The sequence below is a fragment of the Equus asinus genome, chromosome 2 (genome assembly GCF_041296235.1).
Source record: "Equus asinus isolate D_3611 breed Donkey chromosome 2, EquAss-T2T_v2, whole genome shotgun sequence".
NCBI classification, from domain to species: Eukaryota; Metazoa; Chordata; class Mammalia; order Perissodactyla; family Equidae; genus Equus; species Equus asinus.
The window spans coordinates 133,016,365-133,030,334 of NC_091791.1; positions in this window are offsets into that span (position 1 = coordinate 133,016,365).

Genomic DNA, 13,970 nt, shown 5'->3' on the forward strand with positions numbered 1-13,970 from the left:
CCCAACCCAAAGAGCCCACAAGGAGAGCAGATCTGCAGCAGCTCCAGGTTCAGGGGTCTGACTGGAAGACGTAGACCCGCCGGCTGCCGGGCTCCACGGTGTCTGCCAGTGCTGGGGCCTGGCCCGGCGCCTGCACGGAGTGGGTGCTCCGTAAACATTGTTGAATGAATGGATGTTGTTTGGATGCCGAAAGGTCGGCACTGCCGCCCGTTCGCTGCTCCAGGGGACAATGGGACGGCCTATCTGGAATGGGGGGCTGTCCTGGAATGTCTGAGGGCTGAGGTCACCGGGCTTGTGTGCACGGCTCACAGGAAGCGCACTAGCTCAAGAAAGCCTGATGCCAGCCGGCAGACATTTCCTGGCTGGCAACGGGCCCTGCCTCCTCCTCTTCCTCCTCCTCCCCTCGGGCCCCCAGGCCTGGCCCCCAGTCTGGCTTCTCCCCTGGCATCAGGTCCCACCCTGGGAGTGGAATGCCTGTGGGTTCCCTGGGTCCTCACCTCCGAAGAACTCAGGACCACTTTGTCCACAGCAGAGCCCAAGGAGACAAAGCTGCTGTCCCCTTCAAGGCCACCTCCTCTGTTAGAGGTCCCTGGCACCCTGCTTGGAGGGGCTCCCCAATTTAACCCCTTCTACGTTGGTCTGGCCCGGCCTAAGCCTGGTCCCTGGGGAACCACCTCGATGGACCCTTGACTCACCCCATGAGACATTGTTTGTACAGGGGACACACTATACAAACCATGCGCATGTGCCTCAGGAGCAAGGCTCTCCCAGCAGCGGGGACCGACAGAGGGTAAAACAGGCCCGGATGGCTGAAAGCAGTCTCCCAGAACCGCACAGCAGTCAGACTGAGGCCTCCCCCAAGAGCTCCGACCAGCTCCTGCGTCTCCACAGTCTTTGGGCGAAAACCTCCTCCGGGCCTCTTTCGCCTCCTCTGAAACACGAGCAGAAAGGGCTGGACAAGACTTCGGCCCCTTCCGGCCTCTGACCAGAAGTCAGCCCCCCTCGCCCACCCCGCAGCCCCTCCCGTGTGACTCGCCAAGCTGCTCCTCCGTTCTCTTCTGAGCTTTTTCTGCTCTGGCGACAAGACTCGGATCTTAGCTCAGGAGTGTTCATAATCCCCCACTTGCATTGACCAGCACCGCCTGAAAAATCACTTTCACACACAGTGCTTACTTAGTTTTCCCTACACCTCGTTTTACAGGTGAGGAAACTGAGTCCGGGGGGCTGTCCCTGTAGCTGGCCCGTGGTGGGGCTGGGATTTGAACCTGTGCCTGTGCGGGGACTTTGGCTCCTCCTCCCCTCCCTTGGCATGGCGCAGGGCCAGGCACGAGCCAGATGCCCAGTAAACCTGTGTGGGCAGGCAGTAGCCCTTCTGGGGTCTGATGTGCCTGTTTCAATGGGGATCTTTCTAGGGACGAAGACCCTCCCAGAGAATGGATTGGAACTTCAGACCCAGAGCAACTCAGGAGGCATTCTGCCTTCCCACGCAGGCTGGTGTTCACCAGAGTGGGGAACACTTCCCTCAGTTTCCCCAACTATAAAATGGGAATAACAATCACACTCGCATCTTAGGGTTGGTGTGAGGACCCACTGGTGCCAAGTTGCCTCCCTCCACTGGCACGAGACAGCAGGGCCCTGCCAGGCTCTGGGGTTTAAGAGTAGGAGCTGGCCCTGGGCCACCGAGAGAGGCCGGGAGCCCCACCTCCACCTCCCAGCTCCAGCACACCTCGGGGACTCCTGCTCACATCAAAGCCTAGCCATGCGCCCACCCGCCAACCCAAACCTGGCTGGCCCAAGGGCGGCAGCCAAGAAAAAGGCTGGGCCTGACGGGGGATGTTTGCTCTCCAGTGCTCAGTGATTGCGGGGTGGCGACCACAGCGGGCCGGCAGAGTCAAAGGGGACTCTGTTCTCTGAAGCCAGGGCTCCCCCAGGGTGGGAGGGAGCTGGCTACAGAGCGCTGGCTCGGCCCGGCACAGGCAGGCCTCCACACGTCACACGCGTGACCTCATTTAATCCTTATGACAACCCAAACCAAAGTGGTTTGACTCTGCGTTTAATCGACAAGCAAACAGAGGGGCAGAGAGACAAAATGACTCACCTAAGTTCTCACAACGTGGGAGGGGCAAAGCAAGTCGGTCTGACTCTGCCAAGTATGACACCAAGATTTGGCCGTGACTTGTTTCAAGGTAAGCACCCAGCGAGCACTGGACTGACGTGAGCACCTACTCCGTGGCAGGCTGGCTGCTGCACTTGAATGTTATTTGATCTAAAACTGAATAACGTAGAGAAGGAGGCATCATTATCCCCATCACACAGATGAGGAAACTGAGGCTCGCCCAAGTTCCCCTTCAAATGTCCACGGGCCCCACGAACTCCTCAGCAGCTGAGCTGAACCCCTTCACCTCCTTCTTCCTTCCGGGTTAGAAAGAGAGTGAAAGCCCGCAACAGCATTCTCCCAGTGACTCCCCAGTCACGCCCTGTGTGTGCGGCGGACTGCAGCTGCATCGGGGCTCCTCGTCCTTTTTGGGGTCTAGGATGACCTGGTCTGGTCCCTTTCTGCTTGGCAAGATCAGAAATGTACAGCTTGATGAATTATGAAAAAAGCAAATACAACAGTGAAAGCTCCAGAGGCCTGTTTTTGAAGATGATTATGTTCACCCAGCAGTGCAGACGCACATGGGGAAGCCAGAAGGAGGGGTCACTCTGGGACTCGGAGAGCCTGCATCTCTAAGGAGCTGCCCGGGGACGCTGGCACTGCCAGCCTCCTACTGAAAGTGTGGTCCTGCACCCACAGCATCAGCATCCCCTGGAGCTTGTTGGAAATGCAGGATCTCAGGCCACTCCTGACTCCCAAGCATCAGTCAGCTGGGAGCATTAAAAGCTACGGAGCGGGGCCGGCCCGGTGGTGCAGCAGTTAAGTGTGCACGTTCTGCTTCTCGGCTGCCTGGGGTTCACTGATTCGGATCCTGGGCGTGGACATGGCACCACTTGGCAAAAGCCATGCTGTGGTAGGAGTCCCATGTATAAAGTAGAAGAAGATGGGCATGGATGTTAGCTCAGGGCCAGTCTTCCTCAGCAAAAAGAGGAGGATTGGCAGTAGTTAGCTCAGGGCTAATCTTCCTCAAAAAAAATTAAATAAATAAAAATAAAAATAAAAAAAGCTACGGAGGCCCTGCCTCCAGAGTTTCTAATTGACTTGTCCTGGGGTGGTGCCAGGGCGCCAGTATTCTTGACTGCTCCCCAGGTGCCTGCGAGGCAGTTGAAGTTTGGGCAGCTAGCCATGGAGTCAGGGGTCCTCAGTGCTTGAAAGGACCCGACCATCACTCTGTTCTACTTCCGCCTTTTATGGAGGACGAGAGAGAGTTCCCAAGAGGGGCGGCGTCCTGTCTGAGGGCACCATGTATGAACAGACTCATCAAACATGAAAACAGGAAGTGACCTCAGAGTTCGGCAGATTCAAACCCCTCATTTTGCATTTAGATAAACTGAGGCCAAGGGAGGACAGGGCAACCAGGAGGGACACTAAGTTCTAGGACTTCTCCCCATCACACCATGCTGTCTCTTGGCTGCCCTTGTCTCCTTCCAGATATCAGATTCCAGACCTGGCAAAGGACAGGCCCTCTGGACCGCCCACTTTTCAGCTGTAAATGGCAAACCCTTTCTCCCCTAACTCTCAATATGTGGATTAAGGGACCTTCCCAATCACTGGGATTTGTGGTATCAAAAATGCAACTCAGCAAGAAACCAGGACTCCATAAAGGGAATACTGGTAACTGTTACTGCACAGATCTTGGAAATGAAACATAAAGCAATAAAAAAAAACAAATTAAGAAAAATATTTGCCAGTAATTAAGATAAGCCAAAGATTGGTTTGATGTCCTTCATATGTAAAGGACTTTTACAATCAATAAGAAATGGACAACTTAAAAGTGGGCAATGGACATCAGAAAAGTTATAAAAGGCCCATAAATATAAGAAGAGGTGTGCAACTTCACTTACAGTTGAAAAAAATGCAAATTGAAACACTTGGGGCCAGCCATGTGGCTTAGTGGTTAAGTTTGGTGCCCTCTGCTTCAGCACCCCAGATTCATGGGTTTGAATCCTGGGTGCAGACCTGCACCACTCATCAGCTGTGCTGTGGCAGCAACCCACATCTAAGGGGAGGAAGATTGGCACAGATGCTAGCTCAGGGCTAATCTTCCTCAGAAAAAAAAAACCCAAAAAACATTGGGATACAACCCTCACCCAGCAGACAAATGAAGATTGAAAAGATGGCCTTGTCATGCTGTGGGGAAATAGGCAATTGCACACAGTTTGTGAACATGTAAATGTACAAATATTTGATTTTGGCAGTTTGGTGATAGCTATGAATATTTTAAATTCATGTATTCTTTGACTCAGTAATTCCACTTCTAAAAAGTTACCTTGTGGATAAATTCTTACTAGTGCACAAAGATTAGATACAAAGTGTCATATCAGTGCTGTTTGCAACAATGGAAAACTGGAAACAACCCAAATGTCCATTATGTGGTCATGCAAACACCAAGGGAGACTCACGTGCTCCGACTTGGAAGGGCGTGTATGTTGCAGAACAGTCTGCAGGTTATGATTTTGTTTGTACAAAAAAATCATACAAATATTTGCATAGTTCATAGACCCACAGAAATGTCTGGAATGATGCACTAAACTGTTAATATTAGACAATGAGATGAAGGAGAGAGTTTTCACTCATTAAAAAATCTCGGGGGCCGGCTCCGTGGCCGAGTGGTTAAGTTCGCGTGCTCTGCTGCGGCGGCCCAGGGTTCGGATCGTGGGCGCAGACATGGCACCGCTCGTCAGGCCACGTTGAGGCGGCATCCCACATCCCACAACTAGAAGGACCTGCAACTAAGATATACAACCGTGTACAGGGGGGATTTGGGGAGATGAAGCAGAAAAAAACCAAAAGATTGGCAACAGTTGTTAGCCCAGGTGCCAATCTTTAAAGAAAAAAAAAAATCTCATATAATTCTGCGATGTTCACCCAAAAGCACATACTACTTTCGTTATAAGTAATTTTTCATGCAATTTGGTTGTACTTAGTAGTATGATTTCAGTGGTTGCTGGAGACAGTGCTGGTTTGAGGTGGGGGGCAACGTGCTGGAACTTTCTCAGAAAGACACATGGAAATGTCATTTTACTAGCCATCAGTCACCAGTGAAACAAAATATAAGCTATATGGCTGATGAACTCCATTGTTTAAATTAAACCATAGCACGTGTCTAACTATATTTGTGGATGTGTCTCTATACCAGGCTAGAGGATAAAAGTAATTGTCAGCTCAGTCCCAGCAGAAATTCAGAGAGAGGCAGAGAAAGGGGAGTGGTGGTGGGTTTAGTATGTAATGATGGCACAGAGCTGGATGAAAACTCCACCGTGTCCACCCCCTTTCTCCCTGGGGTCCAGGGGGCTGCGAAGGGCCCAAGGGGTGGAGCAGGGTCCCAGCTGCAGACAGGACCTCTTCCTAGAGCTTCAAGCAGGACAGTGTCTTGGCGTTCCTTTCATTTGCAAACTGAGGAGTCTGTGCCTGCAGCTCCTGCTGAGCAGGTGAAGGGCTAGGGGCAGGAACCTCGCCCATGGGTGGGAGCAGAAAGTTGCCCACAGTCCCAGCTGCTGAGGTCTGGGTCTGGGTTTCATCGCAGAATGAGTGCCCACCTGCCATGCCCCCGTGACTTGGCAGCCCCGCCTGGTCCCCTTCAGCCCTCCTGGGCTTCTCATGCCCACCCCTCTGCCCTCTATCAAATCCTGCTCTCGAGACACAGTGGGTCCCGCTTCTCACTGATGCACTGGGCATCAGAGCTGGATGGGCCTGGAGACCCCGGGCCAACCCCCTCATTGTGTAGGTGGGAAAACAGGCCCAGAGAGGAGAAGGGATTTGCCCAAGGTCACCCAGAAAGTTGATGAGAGAGCTGAAACCGGACCTTTGAGTGAGAAAATGTCCCAGCCCCTCCCTACACTTTTCTGGATGTCTGGCTGCCCCTTCCCCATGGCCCCATCTGTTATTCAACGGATACTTATTGAGCGCCTACTATTTGCCAGATAATGTTCTCGGCCCTGAGGGCACAGTGGGAAATGAAACAGACAAAACTCCTACTCCTGGGGAGCTTACGTTCCACCCTAGTTATGCTACCTCCCTGTTACGTTTCAGGGTCGCAAATGCTGTCCGGCTGCAACCGGAAAGGCCTGGTCAGCAAAAACACCGTGCCCACGTCTCGGCTCTGCAGAACAGAGGGCCTCACCCCTGGAGGAAGAGGAGCCTCAGCCAGGACGGCCCCAGGGATCCTCGTGCCCAGCTCTGCAGGGGTCACAGCCCCCCCAATGAGAATCATCTCCTTTGACCTCAGAACCACGCTACAAAGCAGGTTTTCACATCCCCATTTTACAAGTGAGAAACTGAGGCCCCGAAGGGGAAGACATCCCGAGAGGAAGCAGCAGGATCTGGCTTTCCTCTGCCCTCAGACAGGGTCCCAGACTCTGCTCAGGCCGGGGCAGAGCAGGCGGGGCTGCGGGAACAGGGGGCATTTTCTGCGGGGCTCCCACTTTTGAAGAGGAGTGTGGGGGTCCCTTCTGGCCTTCTCTTGGGGTGCTCAGAGAAGTTCATGCTGCCCGTCCTGCCTGGGGGACGCCAAAGTGCCCAGCACAGTTGAGGAGGTAGCAACCGTGTCTGGGGACCCGGGTACCCAGGGCAGAGTTCCTAATGGGGGGGGTGTCGAGCCTTTTTTGTGATACTTAATGAAAAACATAGACCCTCTTCCTAGAAATATTCCATTTGCTTCCTCACATCATTTTGCACACTAATCCCCTGAAGCCCATCCTGGTACCACGCTGGACAGGGGCCGACCCTGTGGGGAGTCTCTCCCAATGGGGAGGAATCATACAACGGAGCTGAAAGTTTGGTCCCACCAGGGTATCTCCTGCCCGTCCGGAAAATCACCAATTGAGGGGCCCACGGACCATCCTGCGAGGCGTCTCTGGCCAGACAGACCCTGCTGCCCGGACGGGGCGTGAGTGCCCCCTGGGGGCGGCTCGCCCAAGTGTCCTAGGAAACACAGAGCCATCCCCCCACCTGCGTTTAATGTGATGCCAAGATTTGGTGGAGAAAAGTTGTCATTCAGAACACCGTTTTTATATTAAAATTGTCACAGATGGGTGTTACAATGCAAACTCTGCTCTAAATTTTAGGACAAAACCAGTCGAGCTACTTCAGTCTCCCGGCAAAAGGAAGTCGCTCCCCCATGTCTTCAGTGGAGCACCCCGTGATGGTATCCCCTCTCTCAGCCGGGTTCTCTCAGCTGGGAAATGGTCCTAAGGACACTCCCCCCTACAACACAGGGCTGTTGTGAGGGTTAAAGGCATGTAAAGCTCTCAGAGCTGAACCGAAACAGTGTCAGCTGTTCAATGGAAACGTTTATTATTATTACTATTGTCATTATTGTTATTATTGAAGGTCTTTGGTGTTAGAGTCTGCAAATGTCTGCTGGGAGCCAAGCCCCCGCTAAACAAAGGACCCCAATTCAGACCCCATGCCCACCAGGAACACAGGCTCTACACCCGACCTCAGTTTTCCCAGCCGCTCTCCACCTCCTGGCTCCCCACTCTAGCAGGGCACCGGTGCCAACACAGCCCTTCCAGCAGCTCAGAGGTGAGTCGCAGCCTGTCACACCCCTACGTCTGTGGGGTCCTGCCAGATCTGAGGGTCAAAGTGCAGCAGGCTCAGGAAGCTGAGGGGTGGGGTGTGTGGGCAGGAGGGGTCAGGAGGAGGAGAGGCTCCCTGTGAAGAGTACTGAGTGATATTGGTGATCCTGAGAAGGGAAGAAACAGCACTGGGGAGGAGCCAGGAGATCAGGCTTCTAATGCCCACCTGGTCACCCATTTGCTATGTTATCCTGGGCAACTCACTTTCCCTCTCTGGGCCTCAGTTTGTTCTTGGCAGTCAGGAGGGTTGGACTCAGTGGATGAGTCTAAGTCCTAGGGGGCCCTGGCTCTAACCACTGCCCTCTTGGTAGGGGACAAATTTATTTTGTTTGTCCAGACCTGCGGGCAGTCTCCTCAGCCTGCCCTTCCCAAAGCCTCACAGCTCGAGCCTCTGGCTCCCCACTAGGCTTTGCAGGGCTAACTATGGGGGCAGAGTCGGGGTTCTCATCTGTGTGGCTCAAACAATAGTTTTGGGAGCTGGAGGGGGCTCAACAGACCCTCTAGATCCAACCCTCCATTTCACAGCTAAGGGGACCGGACCAGAGGGATGTGAAGGGACCTGCCCAAGGTCACAGAGTAACCAGGATGGGCCCAGGGGCTCTGCCTCCTGGCCCTACTGATCCAGAAGTCCCTGGGACCACCTTCAGCAGGAGGCCAGGCTTGGCAGCAGCCCAGGATGGGGGCGGAGGCACGAAAACAAACCTTCATCCTTTTCGGGGGGTGGGGACTGGGAGGGCTGGAGCTGATCTCACCAAGGAGTCTCGTCCCCCCAAATAAACCTCCAGGGCCTGGTCTGCCTGCACACTGTCCCAAGCATAGAACACAGAAGGGAAGTTCCCTTGACCCTGTCATCCCCTCCCCAGACCAGCCATACCAGGCTAAGGGAGGGAAAAAATAGGGGACAGCTCATCTTGGCTCATCTTACCCAGGACTGTCTTGCTTTTAGAACTGAAAGTCCTTCATCCCGGGAACCATCCTCCTCCAGTCTGGGGCAAACCAGGACTGCCCCCTCCTCCCTGGGCTTGATCAGGGAAACCAGAGACCCAGGGGCTTCCAGAGCCACAGACCCCCACGGCCCTGGGGACTCACGGTTGACTAATGATGTCAGAGCAGCATGTGAGCTGCTCCCCAAGAAGAGTGGAAGTGGAAGGCCAGCTTGACCCTCAGGGATGCTCATAACCCTGCCACCTGCCTCCATCAGCAGAGAAGCCCACAGTGGTGGTCCCCAGGAGTCCAGAGGACAGGCTCCCTCACCACCCAGCCAGCCCCCAGCCCCTGGGCTGCAGAGCAGAGAGATGATGGAAACCATTGATGAAATCTGAGATGTCCTGGGCATCTCTGAGTCTGAGGTACGTCTGAGGGTCCAGGAACCAAGGGCAACCCCCTTAGAAGGGGAACTTCTGGGAGGGGCATGTCTAGACAGATAGGGCTGTGGGCACCTCACAGAAGTTTCTGGGCCCCGACAAGGCCTCAGAGTGATTCTCAGGGCCCCAACAGTAGAGAGAGCCGCCAGATGGAATTGAGACCACCCCTTGGGGGAAAGGGGAAGACCCCAAACTGTCTGAGATTAAGTTTGCACCACTGCCCTCTTCTGTTTCCCCACCCCAAGGGGGGCCAAGATGGACAGTCAGTGGAACGATAGGAAAATTCATTTCTGTTTCTCACTTACCTGAATCACTGGCCCGAGACTTACTCCTGCTACGTTGCCCAACTCACTCCCTGAAACCTCCCTTCCTGTCCCCAAGCTCCATCAAACAAAGGAAGGAAGGACGGAGAAGCTGAGGGAAGATGAGCCCCTTCAGATGACACGTCTCCATCACTGTCCTCGGGCTGGAATACCCGCTCGGCCACTCGCCAGCCAGGAGCCTCGCCAAGCTCGTAAAGCGCCTGAGCAGGCCCGGCATCAGAGAGTTAGGAATGGGAAACTCACATGGACTGACCCTGGATCACATTCACTTCCTCCTTCCACCCTGGCCCTCGGTTTGCCCACCTGTACCATGAGCAGGCTGCACCAGCTGGTCACCCAGGTGACTTTCTGGCTCTGTGGTCAGTTGGCTCAGGCTGGCTTTCTGTTGCCCAGGAGGGGTTCCAGCGTGAACAGTGACCTCAGGCAGAGCACAGCTCCAGCCTTCCAGGGGGAGGGGCCTCCTCAACCCTGATGAAATCCTGCTGAAAGACCTGGCCAGGCCCAGCGCCCACACGCACCTGTCAGGAATGAATGACCCTTTATCCCAGGCCCGTCCTGGGGACCCCAGCCATCAACGCTGCACCCTAGACAGCCCCTGTGCCACCCTCAGTCTGGGAGTGCCCATTCACACACTCACACACGTCCTGTGAGCGTCTCTGAGCAGAAGGGGATAGTGTTTGAAGCCACGGACAGGTGGGCTGGGCTGCCTGCCCAGTCAGAAGGCACAGATGGAGGAGGGGCCGTCTGCAAGTGAGGTCAGGCCTCCAGGTGAGGGAATCCAGCATCTGCTGGCCAATTCTCCCAGGATGCTCCTCTGGAGCCAACAGAGCCTGGACGTTCAAAGAGAAACAAGCGGATGGAGGCCCCTGCACTGGGGGCACTCACCTCATTAGCTCTGGGGCAAGGAGAGGAAGGGGATACAAGAGGGAAAAGGATGGATGGAGGTTCTGAAAGGAGAAAGAAAGGATCCAGCTCAGACACTACCCTCTTCTAGAAACATCCCCTGCTGCCCATCACAGGAAGTGGCTGCCCCCGGCGGGGACTCCACAGCATGCAAGCTTGGTTCAAAGCTTGGGACTGACAAGAGCCTACTGCCCTGTCCTCCTGGGTAATGAGCTGCCCACAGCACCCCTCACCCCCCAGCACAGCCACCTGGTTCTCTTCCGGGGACCCACATCGCAGCTTCTCCTTTTTGACACTCACACACCAAGGGCTGCCCATGCCCCGCTTCCTGGACAGGATTTGGTTGTCCCTTGTGGAGCCCAGGACTCTGAGATGCACACGAAGCTTCGGACAGACAGGATTCCCCTTTACAAAGGCACCACTTACCTCTTCCCTGAGAAATCAAAGCAAAAAGAGAAGAAAACCCACCAGTTTAATCTCCACCAGGGCCATCCATTACACTTACCTTGTAGTTACTCAGGCAGCTTTTAGGGTTAAGGGCTGGGGCTCAGGGTTGGGTTAGGCCTGAGCTGTCCAACTTGGGGGCCACCTGCCGTGTGCAGCGACTGCAATGTGGCCAGTCTGAGTGGAGACCTGGTGTTAGTGTAAAACACACATGAGACCTCAAAAACTTGGTACATAAAAAAATATATAAAATATCTCATTAATAATTTTTATATTGATTACATGTTGAGATGATAACATTTGAATACAATGGGTTAAAGAAAATATATTATTAAAATTAATTCTAGTTGTTTCTTTTTATTTATTTAACGTGGCTACTAAAACAATGAAAGTTACACTTGTGGCTCAAATTATATTTCCACTGGACCACACTGGGGTAGAGGATTCCCTCCCACCGCGAGGCTGTGAGCTCTCCCAGGGGAGCTCAGGTGAGACAAAGCCTGAGAGAGCTCACGAAGGCCTTGAATGCCAGGCGGAGGGGTCTGAGTTGCCTCTGGGCACTGAATCTGGGCGGTGATTCTCCTAGGCCGGCTCTGTACACTCGGCACTCAGGGATATCCCCTCCCAGCCCCGGCCCACTGGGAGAGGAGGAGGTGGCATCTGAGAGGAGAGTATGTTCAGGTGGGGATGGGGGGACAGGACTTCCGGGAGAGAGCCGGCTGAGCAAAGGCTCCGTGGCAGGAGAGTCAGGCCATGTTGGAAGGGGACCCGAGAGAAGGGAAGCAGAGGTCAAGAGAGGAGAGGAGGAAAAGAGGGTTGGGAAGAGGAGCCAAAAAGAGAGAAAAGAGTAGCTATCTTTGAAGGAAGTTTCTCTGAAGGAAGTAGTCAGAACGGCCCTGCTCCTTTGAACTTTCCGCACTCTGAGGCAGGTGTTCAGAGAAAATCTCCAGCCCTGCTCCCCCCAGAGGACGGGAGGCCCCGGCGACGCTGCCGGCCTCCCCCACAGCCCTGACCAGGTCTCTCGGTCCCTCCCTGAGCCTGCCGCCCCCTGACACCACCTGAGCTGGCCCTGTGGGACTGGCCCTGAGGCAGGCTGGGAAGTGCTGGAGAGCAAGGCGCAAAGGGGCAGCCTTGAGGGCCAACGTCTGCCCCCACTTCCTGCCCCAGGACACCAGGCTGGCGGGGTGAGGAAGGCCTGCTTCTCATTGAAGAGGGATCCGGTCTTCAAAGGCCCAGACTCACCCAGGAGCAGGCCCCGGTCCGGCCCCGGCCCCGCCTCTTCCTCGTCTTCTGGAGCCAGGCATCCAGGCGGGGCTCCGGTGTCAGCAGCGTGGCCTCGGGCCTCTGGGAGGCAAAACCCAGACTGGAGAAGGCGTCGGTGCCAGTGGTGTCCTTTCTGGTTGTCAGAGGATTTAGAGGGTGGGGAGGTGTCAGCAAACTACAGCTCGAGGCCCACACCGCCTTTGCTTGTACAGCCCGTGGGCGAAGACTGGTTTTACATTTTCAAACGGTTGGGAGAAAAATCAAAAGATGAATAATGTTTCACAACACATGAAAATTATGTCAAATCCAAATTTCAGTGTCCCTAAATAAAGCTTTATTGGGACACAGGCACACCGATTCATTTATGGGTTGTCTATGGCTGCTTTCACAATACCACAGAGCTGAGCAGTATGACAGACACCATGTGGCCCGCAAAGCCACCCAAAAGTTACTGATTTTGAGGACCTGCTCTCCATCTGGGTCCCAGGTTCTGGTCAGACAGGTCTGGGTTGGAATCCAGCCCACTATTTCCTAACTGGGTAACTTTGGAGATGATAATAGTCTTTTTTCTACCTTGAAGGGTGCTTAGAGGTTTGAGAGAGATAATGCACGTACATGCTCAATACATGTTAGCAATTGTTATTATTACAATTATTATTCCTTCCCAGTGGAAGAGTCTGAAGACCCTCAAGTCTCCACCACCAGCCCAGGCGTTGAGCTCCATCAGATACGCCACACGCGGCCTGACCGGAACTGGCCTCACACGCCGCACCCCAAACCCGCTCCTCCTCCTGAGCATCCCCTATCTTGGCTGGTGATGTCAGGGAATCATGGGGATGGCTACCAAGTGCCTTTCACCTGGACCCCCAAACACAAGCAAGTCAGGGGTGGGCGACTTATGTCTGAAGGGGGTAAGCCGGGCAAGGCTTAGCAGCCGGGCGATGAAGGAAAGAAGAGATGAGAGAGATGTGTGGGGCATTGCCCTTGTGCCAGGCAACCCTAATGATTCTCCCAAGGCCAATGTGTTGGCACCATTCTACAGAAGAGGAAACAAAGGCTCAGAGAAGCCAAGTGACTTGCTTGAAGTCACACAGCTACAAAATGGCAGGACAGGGATATATACAATACATTCACATAATTTGAAATTCCAAATGTACAAAAGGGTACAGTGAAAAGTCTGCCCCCAACTCTGATTCCCAGCCACCTAGTCTTTATTCTAGAAGCAACTGTGCTTGTGTGTCCTTCCAAAGATATTCTATGCATATACAAGGAAATATGAAAAAAATACACACACATATATTTCAATAGATAGATGGAGATAGATATGCTTCCCTCCACAATTTTGTTCTTTACTCAAATGGTAGTAAACTATAACACTGATCTGTGTCTAGTTTTTATCACTTATGATATATCTTAGAGACCTTTCCATATTAATACACAGAGAGTAACTTCATTCTTGTTGTCTTTCATTCTTTGTCTTTTGTCTTCATTCACATTGTCTTTCATTGCTTAAATACATCACAATTTATTTACCCAATCCTATACTGATGGCCATTTGGGTTGTTTCCAATCTTTGCCAATTACAAAAATAACGCTGCAATGAATAGCCTATCTATGTGTTGCTTCACACATATGTGAGTTTATCTGTAGGATAAATTCCTAGCCGAATTGCTGGGTTAAGGGGCCTGTGGGTTTGTAGTTTTGATAGATACAGCCAAATAGTCTACAACAGAGATTGATCCAATTCACAGTTCCACCAGCAACACGTGAGCACAGAGTCAGGATTTGAATTCAAGTCCATCTGGTTCTAAAGCCAGGCCTTGTTATGCTGCACCATGACCATCGCTGCCATCACCAGAAAGGTTTTCCTGATGCCCTAGGCCACCTCCATGTCTTGGGTCTCCTGCTTGCTCACCGGGAATGTCTGCCTCTTCCTCCA